This window comes from Vigna angularis, chromosome 5 (assembly GCF_016808095.1).
Source record: "Vigna angularis cultivar LongXiaoDou No.4 chromosome 5, ASM1680809v1, whole genome shotgun sequence".
NCBI lineage: Eukaryota > Viridiplantae > Streptophyta > Magnoliopsida > Fabales > Fabaceae > Vigna > Vigna angularis.
The window spans coordinates 25345252-25359375 of NC_068974.1; positions in this window are offsets into that span (position 1 = coordinate 25345252).

The window sequence follows — 14124 nt, forward strand, 5'->3', positions numbered from 1 at the left end:
CTTTTTGTGAGGAATGTCCTTGAGAAGTTCCATACCTAAAGACAAAGAAACGTGCACAAAATACAAATAAATATTGTTAGACATAAGCAAATATAAAAGTTCTTTCTTAACCAATGCTCTGTTTACCTCTTTTTGTCTCAAGAAAAGACTTTTACCACTCTATTTTTTTCATTTTCCTTTTTCCTGAATTTTCTTTCGTCCTTCTTTTCCCTCTTGCTCTCTTTTTGCTTTCATCTTAATTTGATAATTACAAACCGTTATAAGAGATAAAGGTTTTAGGAACACCTTCTACACTATAAACAAGAAAGAATATGCATTGGTTAGACCATCTTCAATTACCTTTCTATCATATTACCAAGGTCATCCCAACAACAAGTGACTCGCCTCCATAGGTATCACATCACATACTAACTCATTGACATATTTACCTATAGAGAAAGCAATATTCACCTGCTTATTCACCACCAATTCTCCCTTGGAAAGAGTGACTCTTTCCTTTCATTCTTCATTGTCATTTGATTTTTTTCTTCAACCCAATTTAAGAAGCTCAATTTTGTCCAGTTTGTCTCGTAGTCATAATACTTGTCCAAATTAAGTCATTCTTAAGTCTAAATTGAAGTTCAGAATGTGAACTTTCACATGATTTTGGAATCACCCCAGTCAAAGTTCTATAACTCGAGATATTGACATTTCTAAAATATTGTCATCCCTTTCACTAAATTTCTAAAATTTCTTTAAGGTTTTAACCCTAAAAATCCAAAATCAATCCTTATGCAAATGGGGAACACATCATTTGGTATTCAGAGCTTTGGTTTAAGTGTTTAACGTGAAATTGGTAACATCCTTCCTTCTTTCTTTTTTTACCTTTTTCTTCATATTGTTTGTGCCTGCGTTGAACCATTCCATAAATTAGGCCCTTGTGAAAATTTAAAAACAAATTACAGTATTAAAAAAAATTTGGGCTAAATGATTTGTGATTCTAAAAAATTTGTTATAAGGTAATATACTAGTGTTCTTGAAGGATTGTTGCTAATTCTCTTGTTACAATTTTTATTTTACTCTTTGTTATTTACTCCTATAATTTCTACATCTGATGTTTGTAAAAAACTTAATAGCTTTCTCAACGATATATCTTTCACCGATTGATGCTTCAAGACAATATGTTTTCTTTATATAGCCTTTTAATATCTTCATATATCGCTCCATAGGGTACATCCATTGTAAGAACACTACACCACAAATTCTAAATTCTCTTACTAAATGAATAATTAGGTGCACCATAATATCAAAGGATGATGGGGAAAAGTACATCTCCTATTGACACAATATCATCATAGCCTTATTTTCTAGTTGATCCAACTCCTCAATGTCTATAACTTTACTAAATATTGCTTTGAAAAAGAAGAAAAATCTTGTTAATGTGTATCTAACATTATTAGGAAATATGCTCCGAATAGCCACTAGTAGAAGATTTTGCATCAATACATGACAATTATGAGATTTTAAGCCAGATAATCTTTTATCTTTCATGGATACAACTCGTTTAAAATTAAAAGAGTAACCTAGTTGAACTTTGAGACCTTGTAAAAACTCATGAAAACTTTTCTTCTCTTGTCTGTACAATGTGTGACATGCTAGAGGCAAGTTTGTGAAATTACAAGAAAATATACTAGAAGGGTGATTGAATAGTGTTATGGAAATACTTTTATGCAGATGGACATTTAACAACCTTGGTGACTATTAGACGATCTTACAGGTTGTTAGACACTTGATTTATAAGGCATTGTTTAAACCACAATGTTTAGAGATAGAATGTTTTCAAGCATTTAGCAAAACTACTACATCGTTTAAGAAAGACAACACTTAAGAAAAATAACATTTGATGACAAGAGCGTTTATCAATGATTAACTTCGCAAGCAACTGTAGTGTTTATAAATAAGATGTTTCATAAATCTACAACAATGAATACACAATTATTTTATATTGGTTCACTTAATTGAGCTACATCCAGTTATCCTTTAAGACCTCTTAAAGGCTTCTATTGTAATATCAATAAGATTACAATTGAGTATTAGCACCACTCCTAGTAACACATGTTATGCTGATTAGAACTGAGTATTAGAAACCACTTTGGCAATCCTAGTCAATCCTGGTAACATCTGTTATGTTAACTAGAACTGAGTCTTAGACATCACTCTTGGATACCCTAGTCAATCTTGGTAACGTTGAATAATTTATGTTTTCTAAACACTCCTACTTCCCCTAGTCAATCTTGGTAACACCTCTTACGTTGTGGAGTCTGGGTTTACCCACTCCTAGTTTCCCCTGGACAAGTTTCTAGCAGGCATTTAACTCAATTAACCTAATGACCAAGTTTGAATTCTCTTCAGAATGTATTGTTGATAGGGGAAGCATTGTGATAGCTAAACCAATCCTTGTGATATTGGTTTTTGATGATGACAACACATTGTTAATAAAAACACATGTCTATGTACTGTATTATATGTGTTTATGCTTATAATGAAATATGCACATATATGTGATTGTCACATTTCACATATTGTGTTAATTGATGCATGCTACTGTGTTTATAAAGTGATCATATCTGTGTATGCACAATATATGTTTTAAATAGAAAAACCACATGCAAAAAAGAATATTTGTATGACTTAATCGATTACAGAGTTGTCATAATCAATTAAGGTCATCAAACAACTTGAGTTTTAAACTGTGGCAAAACAACAAGTTTTGAATCGATTACATTTATTGGTAAATCGATTAAAGCTCGTGTGTTTGCACATATCATTTTCAAATGTGTTGTGATGAGTTTTGGGAAAGAAAAGTTTTCAAAAATATGCTAAGTGTTAAAGATTAATCGATTACATGGATTGTGTATTCAATTAAGTTTGTTAAGATTTGAAAACTGACTTATGCTTGTCTATCTGCTACAATGATCATATTTTTAAATATATTTGACTAAGCATTTAAGGAAGAAGAGTGAGGAGCTCTTGGACTTTGAGAGGGGATTCTCAAAGGTTTCTACAACAGGGACAAGTGGTTCTGTGGCTACATGTGTATTCTGTTTCTATATTTGATTGAGAGTTGGAAAGATGTTTACATTTTAAAGAGCTCTATAAAACCTTGGCTGGAATACTCTAATCATTATAGTGAAATACTCTCCAATCTAAGGTTGATTGGGAGAGTGACTAGATGTAGGCAATGAGGCCGCACCACGATAAAAATCTTGAGTTTGATTTTCTTTCCTTATCTCTTTACTTTCTTTGCATGCACATTTACTTACAAAACAAGAAAGTTTAAAGATTATTCTAATTTCTCAAAAAGATTTGAAAAGTATAAGTTTTTATAAAGTACCAATTCAACCCCCCCTCCTCTTGGTGTTGAGAAACAAGCCTCTTTATTTCTAACAATTGGCACCAGAGCTGGTTTTCAAAAGTTATTTGAAAAATAAATCGATTACCCTTTTTGTATAATCGATTATTTGATCCTGTAATGGCTTCTGTTTCTCAAACCTTCGGTGAAGGTGCATCTACAAACAAACCTCCTCTGTTTGCTGGTGAAAATTACGCTTTCTGGAAAACTAGAACGAGGATCTTTCTTGAGTCAGTAGATAGAGGCGTATGGGATGTTGTTCAAAATGGTCCCTAGGAACCCACTAAATTGATTGATGGAAAACCCGTTTTAAAAAAAAAATTCTGAGTGGAGTCAAGAGGAAAATAGAAGAGCACAGTATGATATTAAGGCTAGAAATGTTATTTCCTCTACTCTCACTATTAACGAGTTTTTCAGGGTATCTACTTGCAAGAGTGCCAAAGAGATATGGGAAGTACTTGAAGTAACACATGAAGGCACAGATGAGGTAAAGAGAGCAAGAAAGAATTCCTTGGTGCAAGAATACGAGATGTTCCGAATGAAAATTAGAAAGACCATCTATGATGTGCAGAAGAGGTTCACACACAATGTCAATCACTTGATAGCTCTCGATAAGGTCTTTGAGAAGGAGGAGATCAATATCAAGATTTTAAAGAGTCTCAACAGGAGTTGACAGCCAAAGGTAACAACCATTTCTGAGTCCAAAGATTTAACTACTATGAATATGGCTACACTATTTGGTAAGCTTAGGGAACACAAGCTGGAGCTATGGGGATTGAAGGAAGAAGAGAAGACTTAGTAGAAACAGTCTAAAGCCCTCAAAACTACTAGCAAGAAGACCTCCAGAAGGATTGAATCAGATGTAGATTCTGAGGCAGAAATTTCGGAAAAGGAAGTCATGAACATGATGGTAAAGAAGTTTACTAAGTTTATGAAAAGTAGAAATGTTGCAACTGACTTTGCAGGAAACTCTAAAGGAGGCAAAAGGAATGCAAAGATCACTATTGTCACTTGCTATGAGAATGGGAAAGAAGGACACATCAAGCCGAATTGTCTAGACTTAAAGATCAAGCAAAAGGCTAATCTAAAATACACTCAAGACAAGAGGAGGATCAAGCAGAGAAAAGCTTATATTGCATGGGAGAATAGTGACAAGGAGTCATCCAATGATGATGATCAGAGTCTAGAGGAAGAGACAACTCTATGTCTCATGGTTGGATCTGTATGTTCTAAAAGCAGCGACAACAATTTTGAGAATGAGCCAATCAAGGTCAAATATGATCTTCTACTGAACGTGTTTTAGGAGCTGCATGTAGAGGCAATAAAGCTGGAGTACGAGGTTAATTGATTAAACTCTGAAAGAAAGGACTTTGAATATTGAATCAATAACCTTGTGGATGATAATGATTACCTTAAAAAAGAACTTGATCTTGCTTTACAATATGCTAATAATGTTAAGACTAAAATTCAGATTATAGAAAAAGATTGTAAAAATTGCAATGCTCATGTTGAAAAAATAGAATATCTAACCAAAACATTACCTAAATTTACTCTTGGTAGAGAAAATTTAGACGTTGTGTTGAGGTCACAGAGCAGAGCTATAAATAGGCAAGGGATTGGTTATAAGGCTAAGAGTGAAAGAATCAATTCTAAGAAATTTATTGATTTAAGCAAACCTGTAACCAATGCTTGTTTTTACTACAATACTATTGGCCATATTGTAAGGAATTATTATTATAGGAAGGTTGTTGTTCCTAAAGGAAAATACAAATGGGTTCCTAAAGAACAAATTCCTATAACTAACAAACAAGGCCCTAAGTTCATTTGGGTACCTGCAACAAAACCATTTGAAAGTTTTGCAGGGAAATGAGCTAATCAAGCAGTAGACAAGTGCTCAAGGATGAATTACAATGGGACATATCAAAACTTCTTGAGTAACACTGTGTGGGAAAACTTATTGTCAATTCATGCATTCATGCATCATTGTTTATGTTTGTGAATGTATATTGATGTGTATGAGTGTTGCTTACTTGTCTGTTACACAAATTTGAATGAAAAACAGTTTTCACGAATTTTAACTGATTATGTTATTAGTGAAATCGATTAGATTTTTATGTGTTTCTTTATTTTGTGTGAAACTGTGATACAAAACTAAATCGATTATAAGATTAATAAAATCGATTAAAATTTTTTATCTGGACTTTCTATTTTTTAAAATTTAAATGGTCCGGAAATTGAAGTGATGTGTTACGTGACTTTATAAATATTGGATTTGAAAATCTTGTGTGAACTTAGTGTCCTCTGAACTGAAAAAGTTAAAAACCCTAGAACTGTGAAAGATGTTCCAGAATCTTGATCAGATATGGACGTTGCATCATCTTCATCAAGAAGGGGATGGAAGGTTGTCCGTGTCACAAGAAAAGCAAATCCGATTGGATGGATAAGTGACGATGAAACTCGTGAAAGGTTTCTATACTTGAGAAAAGGAAAATTTGTGGTTCCACATAAATTTTTGGACCTACATTTTTTCATGGATGAAGGATTTCTTTTTCAAAAGTGGATTGCTAGCCAAGGGCTTACTAAGTTTGTCCAGATGAAAGGAGAATGTTATCCCGGCTTGGTTGAAGTCTTCTATGCAAACTTAAAGGTCGTCAATGGGGTTATCCAATCTCGTGTAAAGGGTGTAAACATTACCATTAATGATTATGTTTGGTCAACTATCGTTGAGCTTAAAGCTGAAGGCTTGCATTCACACGTCCATGACTCTAAATCAAACATTTGGCTGAAAAACAAAACAATATACAGGGACTGCCTTAGATATCCTGGAAGATACAAAATGGATAAACTATATCTACATAATTGTTTGAATAAAGAAGAGAAGATGGTTACATATGTTTTATCCTGGCTGTTGTTGCCTGGAAGGGCTCTGCGAGATAGAATAACAACAGAAGACGTGTTTCTATTAAATGCCATTAAAACTAGAATTCCAACCAACTGGATTGAGGTATTTAAGAACCACATGATTGATGTTGGAATCAATCATGGATTCAACCTGCCATATGGGGTATTCATAAGCAGAGTCTTGATACTTCAAGGAGTAGACATTTTTGAAGAAGACAGGCTCCTATGCAACAAGTCACAAAAAATTGGCAAAGCAAGTCTGACTCATATTGGACTAAAGAAAACTGCAGATGGTTGGTTCTTCAGAGACGAACAAATTGTGGTCACATTCTTAACTGGTCACTTGTTCCTGATGAAAATTCTATTTTCATTCCTCAAACAAAGTTTGAAAAATTTGTTATGGAAACCTTTAGGACAACTTCTGAAAGACTTTTGAGAATTGAAGAGACTTTATTCAGATTAGAAAAGAAGGTGGATTTAATAAATGAAAAAGGCATAGTCAATGACTCTTCAACAGAAAATTCCGATGGTTTTGATAATGAGACAACTGGAGAAGATTCAATGGAAACGTCTGGATCAAAATAGGGTTTTAGGGTCTTAGGTATATATATTCAGTTTTTGCTTGTTTTCTTTTGTTACAATGGCTATTTTAAGCCATCTTTTGCTTTGTTGTTTGTCCTCACCCATCAATATTAAGGAAATTATCTTTTAGTACTAAATCTATGAATGCTGATTGATTGACTGAATTGGCTGAGTTGATTCAATCCGATAAAAGTCACTTGTATGATTGAAATTGAACATTTCAATGTTACATCATTACATTGCATATTCATACTTGAACGGTGATAATGGTCATTTCACAATTATATTGCATGAGGACTAATGCACAATTTAGTTGAGATGAAAAGATTATGTTGGAGTGTTGATTGATATTGCAGAATCGAATCGATTAAGGGAGATTCATAATCGATTAATTTTCGTCACCTGGTTTGAAGTTTCTAACTGCTAAAACATTTATTTTAAACCATGACTTATGATTTTATGTGCTTACTAATCATAAATCTCTTTATTTGAAATCCGTTGTGAATCTCGCATAAGTTTATGAATGATAACACCAGGTTGTTTTGTTTCAAGCTGTATTTGAAATGCTTTGATATTTGTGATATACTTTTGATACACTGCTTGAAAATGTTTGAATGATGCATACTCTATTATATCTCTATCATGCAACTCTGATACTAAAATATGATATGCATATTGATAGGGGGAGTTTTGTATCCTGTTATATAATTCATCACATGTTAAAAAGGGGAAGAAATTAAAATCATGTGAATATTGCTGACAAGGGGAGCATCATATTTTTCTGATAACATGTGTTGATTGATAACAATTGAAAAACTGTTATTTTCATGCTTAAAATTGATACTAAAAGCAACCTTTATACTTAGAAACTAGCTTGAAATCATGTTTTTATTCATATTTTCAGATATAAGAGAGCTGGACAGGTTTATGCTTGATTTCAGTGTTTTTGTGCAGGTTTTAAGGTGAATTTGGTGAAATGAGTGAAGAAGGAGAGAGATGGAATCAGAAAAGACATCAAAAAGTGCAAAAGGAGAAGCCGCAACTACCGCTCAGCGGTAGTTTACCGCTGAGCGGCACTCAGGAGTTCACGGGAGGTCCGCTGAGGGGCAAAATGGCCGCTGAGGGGAAGAACCGAGCTCGCGCACTTACCGCTGAGCGGTACTTTACTGCTAAGCGACACTATTATGGGCTTGGGCCTAATTTTCTGTAATTTACGAATAGTATATAAGCTTTAGGTTTTCCTAGGGTTTGTATCTTTGGCTGTGACGAAGCAAATACTCTCTCTTCCACCCCTTTGAAGGAGGATCTTGGATGCTCAGGCTAGCTCTTCACCTTTCTAGGGTTTTATCTTTCCTTATTTCATTATTGTTCATATAGTTTCACCATGAATATGGTGAACTAAACCTTGTATTGTTGTTGGGGAATCAATGTAGTCTTATGAAACTCTCATATATGGAATTTGTTTTTACATCTTATATTTAATATGCTTTCTTTCATCATTAGTTAGGGTTTTTCTTCTTTGCTCAATGCTTGCTTTGTTTAACTCATTCAATGCATGATTATTGGTTTTGTTGATACGGAAACGTACAGGGAAGTCTAGATCCAGGGAATTTCTCCCAATAGTATATTGGTTGCCTTAAGCTCCTGCGCTAAATAAACTAATTATTAGGGATGCTAGGAATCGTATGAACTCGTAATTAGGGAGAAGCCTTCTTGAAAGGTAATTTAGAGAGTGGCATTAATAATGATGACTTGAATGTTGAATTCCTAAAATATATGAGAGTGGAATAAGATGAAATTGATAAACCCCAACAACATACTCATCCATATATTCCATTGAAAGTGTTTGTATTTTGTTTTAGCCATTGATCAACCTCATGCATACGTGTTTATTTTCGTCTTTTGCATAGTAAAATCCAATTATTTTGTTCTTAAGTCTTAGCTAATCAACGAATCACATAACTAAACTAGGTCGTGAGTCCTTTGGGAGAACGATACTTGGTCTTACCAAGTTTATTACTTGAAACGATTCGGTCATACTTGCCGATTGTAAAACAAGTTTGTGACACTGTATTTCGGTGTTCATAAATTTGTCCATCAAGTTTTTGGCGCCGCTGCCGGGGACTCTGGTTTAACTAGTTCATTTGTTTGATTATTGATTATCTTTGACTTTAATTTTGAATTTCTGTTTTTATTTTCTGTTTTTATTTTTTCGATTTTTATTTTATTTTATTTTATTTTATTTTATTCTCTGAATATTATATCTTCTCCTATATCTTTTTGTGCTAACCAATTTTTTTTTAGGGTTTTGTTTTCTTGTGCATGCAGGAAGCAATTAGAACAAGAAGCAAGAAAACAACGGAACCTCTTCTTGAAGGTCTGCACGAGAGTAGAAGGAGGAGAAGAATCCGAACATCTAGATAACTCTTTCCTTCTCCGGAAACTCTGTTGCAACCATCACCACAAGGTTCTGACCCTAGCACAGAAAATATGGAGAACGATAATAATAGAAGAACTCTTGCTGATTACACCAATATAGCTGGACCTCAGCACTTTAACAGTATAGCTAGACCTAGAGTCAACGCAGCTAACATGGAGGTCAAACCAGCATTAATCCAACTGGTGAAGAGCAATCAATTCAACGGGTTATCTCATGAAAGCCCATATGAGCACCTCACTACATTTAATGAGATTTGCAACACAGTCAAAATAAATGGGATGCCAGATGAAGCGATCAAACTTAGCTTGTTTCCTTTTTCATTGGGAGGCAATGCTAAGCTTTGGTTAAATTCTTTCCCAGAAGAAAGTTTCACAGAGTGGGAAGCAGTGGTAACAAAGTTTTTAAACAAGTACTTCCCACAATCCAAGCTGACTAAAGGCAAGCAAGAGATTTCTTCATTTAAGCAGGGCATGGAAGAATCACTGGGGCATGCATGGGACAGGTATAAAAGTTTGTTACGTAAAACTCCCACTCATGGTTTTGAAGATCAGGAAGTAGTCTTAACTTTCCTTGGAGGTCTTGGTTCACAAACCAAGATGATGCTGGACGCCTCAGCAGGAGGCAATATTAAATGGAAAACTCCAGAGGAAGCAACAGAGATTATAGAAAACATGACTACTAGTGATAATGAGCTGCACAGTGAGAGAGGAGCTCCTATGCAACAAAAAGGAGTTCTCCAATTACATACACATGATGCCCTGCTAGCTCAAAACAAAATTCTAACTCAACAGCTGGCGACTCTTACTAAAACTCTTGCACAATTACCCAAAGTTGAAGACTGCTGCACAGGTACAATCCCAGTTGTTCGAATTGTGTGGAGGTGACCATATCAATGGTCAATGTGCCTTTCCAGTTGAAGCCGTAGAGGATGTAAACTACATGACCAATCAGTACCGTCAAGGGAGCTACAATCAGGGGTGGAAACCACACCCAAGTATTGGTCAAGGGCAAACTGGGCAAGCTGGTCAATATAATAAGCAGCAGCAGCAACCCACCTTATGGCAACAGTTATCTATGCTTAATGAAAGGTCCATGAGGATGGAGGAAACTCTCAACAATTTCATACAGAAAACTGAGTCTACCCAAAAGAGCACTGAAGCTGCTATCAAAAATTTGGAGACTCAGATGGGGCAGATCACCAAGCAAGTGGAAGAAAGGCCAAACAGAAATTTTGGGGCTAATACTGAGGTTAACCCCAGAGAAGAATGTAGAGTGGTGGAGAGTACAAATGAGGAGATAGTTGAGTTAGACAAAGAAGAAACAGAAGAGAAAAGAGAAATAGAGAGCAAGAATAGTTTTCCTTTTCTAATGAATCATGAGAATCAACTGGATTTCACTGAATTATTCAATATGGTAGATAATGATGCACCTTGGGAGCAGATTCTACAACAAATTGCAGTTTACACCAAACCGGAAGAAGACATCTCTACAAAGAAAAGGCGTAGAGATTATGATACAAAGAAGTGTAAAATTGTTAAAAAGGAGCCATTCCCTCCAAAAGCAGCAGATCCAGGAAGCTTTTCTATCCCTTGTACTATAGGGAAGAAGAGGATTAAAAAAGCTCTTCTTGATTTAGGTTCAAGTGTTAACTTGATACCTTACTCTTTACTGGAGCAAATCGGCAATGTTAATATGAAACCTATAAAGGTTAAGTTAGTAATGGCTGATGGATCTTCAAAGGAACCATGTGGGATTGTAGAGGACGTTATAGTTTGTGTTGGCAAACTCTAGTTCTTGGCAGATTTTGTGGTGATGAAGATGGAGACAGAAAAGATACCTATCATTCTTGGAAGACCGTTTATGAAAACGGCCAAAGCTATCATTGATGTAAACGAAGGTATAGTGGTGCTCCAGGACCGAGAGGAGAGAGTTGTTGTAGATGTCTTTAAAGATGAGATGCAAGCACAGGAGGAAGAAGCTAGTTATAAAGCTGCATTTCAAGATGCACACATAACTAGCCATCAAGATGAAGAGCCTCAGGTTACAGGTAACCATTGTTTGTTATTTCAGGTGCATAAAGGAGAAAAGATTGGAAGAGGAAGAAAAGTTCCTAAGGACTGGAAGAAAGGAAAACCCCAACTTGGTACACCAGTGAGAATCAAGAACAAGTTGTGGGTTGTGAAAGGTTATAAAGAGAAGGAGATGATAGAGATAGAGTCTCCACATTTTGGAAGAATCAAAACAGTACACAGGAAACAGCTGAGGAGTTGGTGGGATAACAACATCAACTATGAAGATGGAGCATGAACTTTACTGGGTCAAACTAATGACGTTAAAAGAGCGCTTGCTGGGAGGCAACCTAGTGATTTAAAAACTTTTGATTTGGTTTTGTAATTGTTAATTGGTTGAACATTATTTTGTAAATATGTTGTTGAATCTAGCATCTACTGAAGGATGCTAAGTTTGTAACACCTACTGAAGGGTGTTGGTGAGAAAATTTTGCACCTACTGATGGGTGTTGGCAAGTTTGTAACACCTACTGATGGGTGTTGGTGGATTTTGGGTCAGGCTCGTGACGTTAAACAAGCGCTACCTGGGAGGCAACCCAGTTGATTGATTGTTTTTGTTTGTTTCATTTTAGTTGCATAATAGGGTTTGCATAAGTATTCTAAACATTGAATTACAGGGAACCAGTGAGGGGCATGTCTAGGAGGCACGTAGGTTAAGAAAAGAAGGAGAAGAGCACTTCACGAAAGTGCCGCTGAGCGGCAACTTACCGCTGAGCGGTACTCTTGCATAATGGGCTTTAGTTCCCCTTAGCGGGACCCGAGCCCATTAGGGTATTTCTATACCCCAAGCTGCGTTTTAGGTTTTCTTTCTAGACTCTTCTCTGCACAAGCACTCCCACTTACCTTCTCCAAGGTTTTCCACATCTTTTCACTCTTCCCTCTTAAGAAAACTTCTCTTCCACTCACTTTTTCACTAGTGTGCCATCAAAGTTTGGGGTTGGAAGAGAGCATTTTAGCTTGGAAGCATTCTCATTGCATCTAGTATCTCCACCCAAGTAAGTAAAATGCATTTTGTTCATTCTAGGGTTCTTGATTTTGAATGTGATTGTCAAAGCATGATTATTTAGGGGTTTTGATTTCTATACATGATTTGATGATATATTTGATGTTTGAACCGATTAAACTGCATGATTATGAACTGGAAAACTGAAAATTGCATTTGGGTGGAGTTAGGACAGCTTTAAAAGAAGTTTTTCAAAATTCTGCAGAGTTACCGCTCAGGGGTAAACTGCCGCTGAGCGGTACTCTGCCAGACTTGGTTTTTTGTGATCTGGAATGTGGCATTGGTGGCGCTGAGGGGAAATTCTGGCCCTCAGTAGTGGTTTAGCTTCGAAAGGAGTTGTGTTTTGTGTTTTACTAATGATTAACATCATATTCTATGGTTTTGTATTTGTGTTTGAATGTAGGAATGGCATCCTCTTCAAGAAAGAGATTGAAAACCATGGCAACCAAGAGAAAGGAAAAGGAACCAGAACAGCCCCACTCTAGTAGGTTCCTCTCTAGGAAACATGAGAAGCACTTTAGGGTGGTTCAGGACAGGAGACTTCTGATGGAAAGAAAAGTTGGAATGATACCTAACTTTGCTCCTCAATTTGGAGAGCAAGTGTTAGGGAATGACTGGGGAAAGCTAGCCACATATCCTGCACCTGCCAACATAGCTGTGGTAAAAGAGTTCTACACCAATGCAAAGAAGATTAGTGACTATCCAGCTGAAAATTATCTGGGCTATGTCAGAAGTCATGCTATCAGGTATGATCCTGATTCTATCAATAACTTCCTGGATACTGTGTGGGCTGGTGAGCAATGCCAGTTTTCTCTTTGCATGGAGAAAGGGGCTGATTTGGAGGATGTAGAGAGAGTACTATGTATACCTGGAGGACACTTCCAAAGGAATAGATCTGGCTTAGTGGTAAACATTAGGAGGACCGATCTGACTCCTCTTGCAAAGTATTGGATGGCATTTTCTCATGCCAACATTCAGCCATGTTCACATGTGTCAGATATTACTCTTAGCAGGGCGCTCTTCATCTACTGTGCTATCAGGAACTTAAATGTTAATATTGGGCAGGTGATAGGTGATGAGATTAGTATGTGCGCCAATACCTCAAACAACAAAGCACCCCTAGGACATCCCTCCTTAATAACTCACCTTTGCAAGATAGCTGGGGTGGACACTTCTGCTCCACCATTTGAAAGGCCAAGAAAAGCTATTGATGAGGCATATTACAGACAGTACTGTGGAGGTGAGGAGGCAGCTCAGCCAGTTCCACCACGCCGTGCTCGCAGAGAGAGAGGGCCAGCACAGAGCCAGACATCTGCTGAGACACATGAGGCAGAACCATTCCAGATGAGGGAGTGTAAAAGTGTCTCTTATAGGTGCTCAGTTACAGTCCATTCATAGAGGGCAGGTGGCTACTGCTAAAATGATTGTGGGGATGTATGATACACCTCCAGCTCACAAGTGGACTATGGATGAATTCCACAATGTGGTAGCTTGGCCAGAGGAGCCGGTGCAAGGAGGAGGAGCTGAAGCAGCTGAAGCTTCAGTTAGGGAGATGGAAGAAGATGAAGCTGATGATGATGATGTAATTGAAGATGATGAAGATGAGGAAGAAGAGGAAGATACAGAGGACAGCTCAGATTGATGAGGAGCTGAGATAGCATTTACTAATGAATGCTATCATGAACTTATGCTTTTATTGGTTTAAGTGTTTTTGAACTTATTTACTTATTTATTTTTG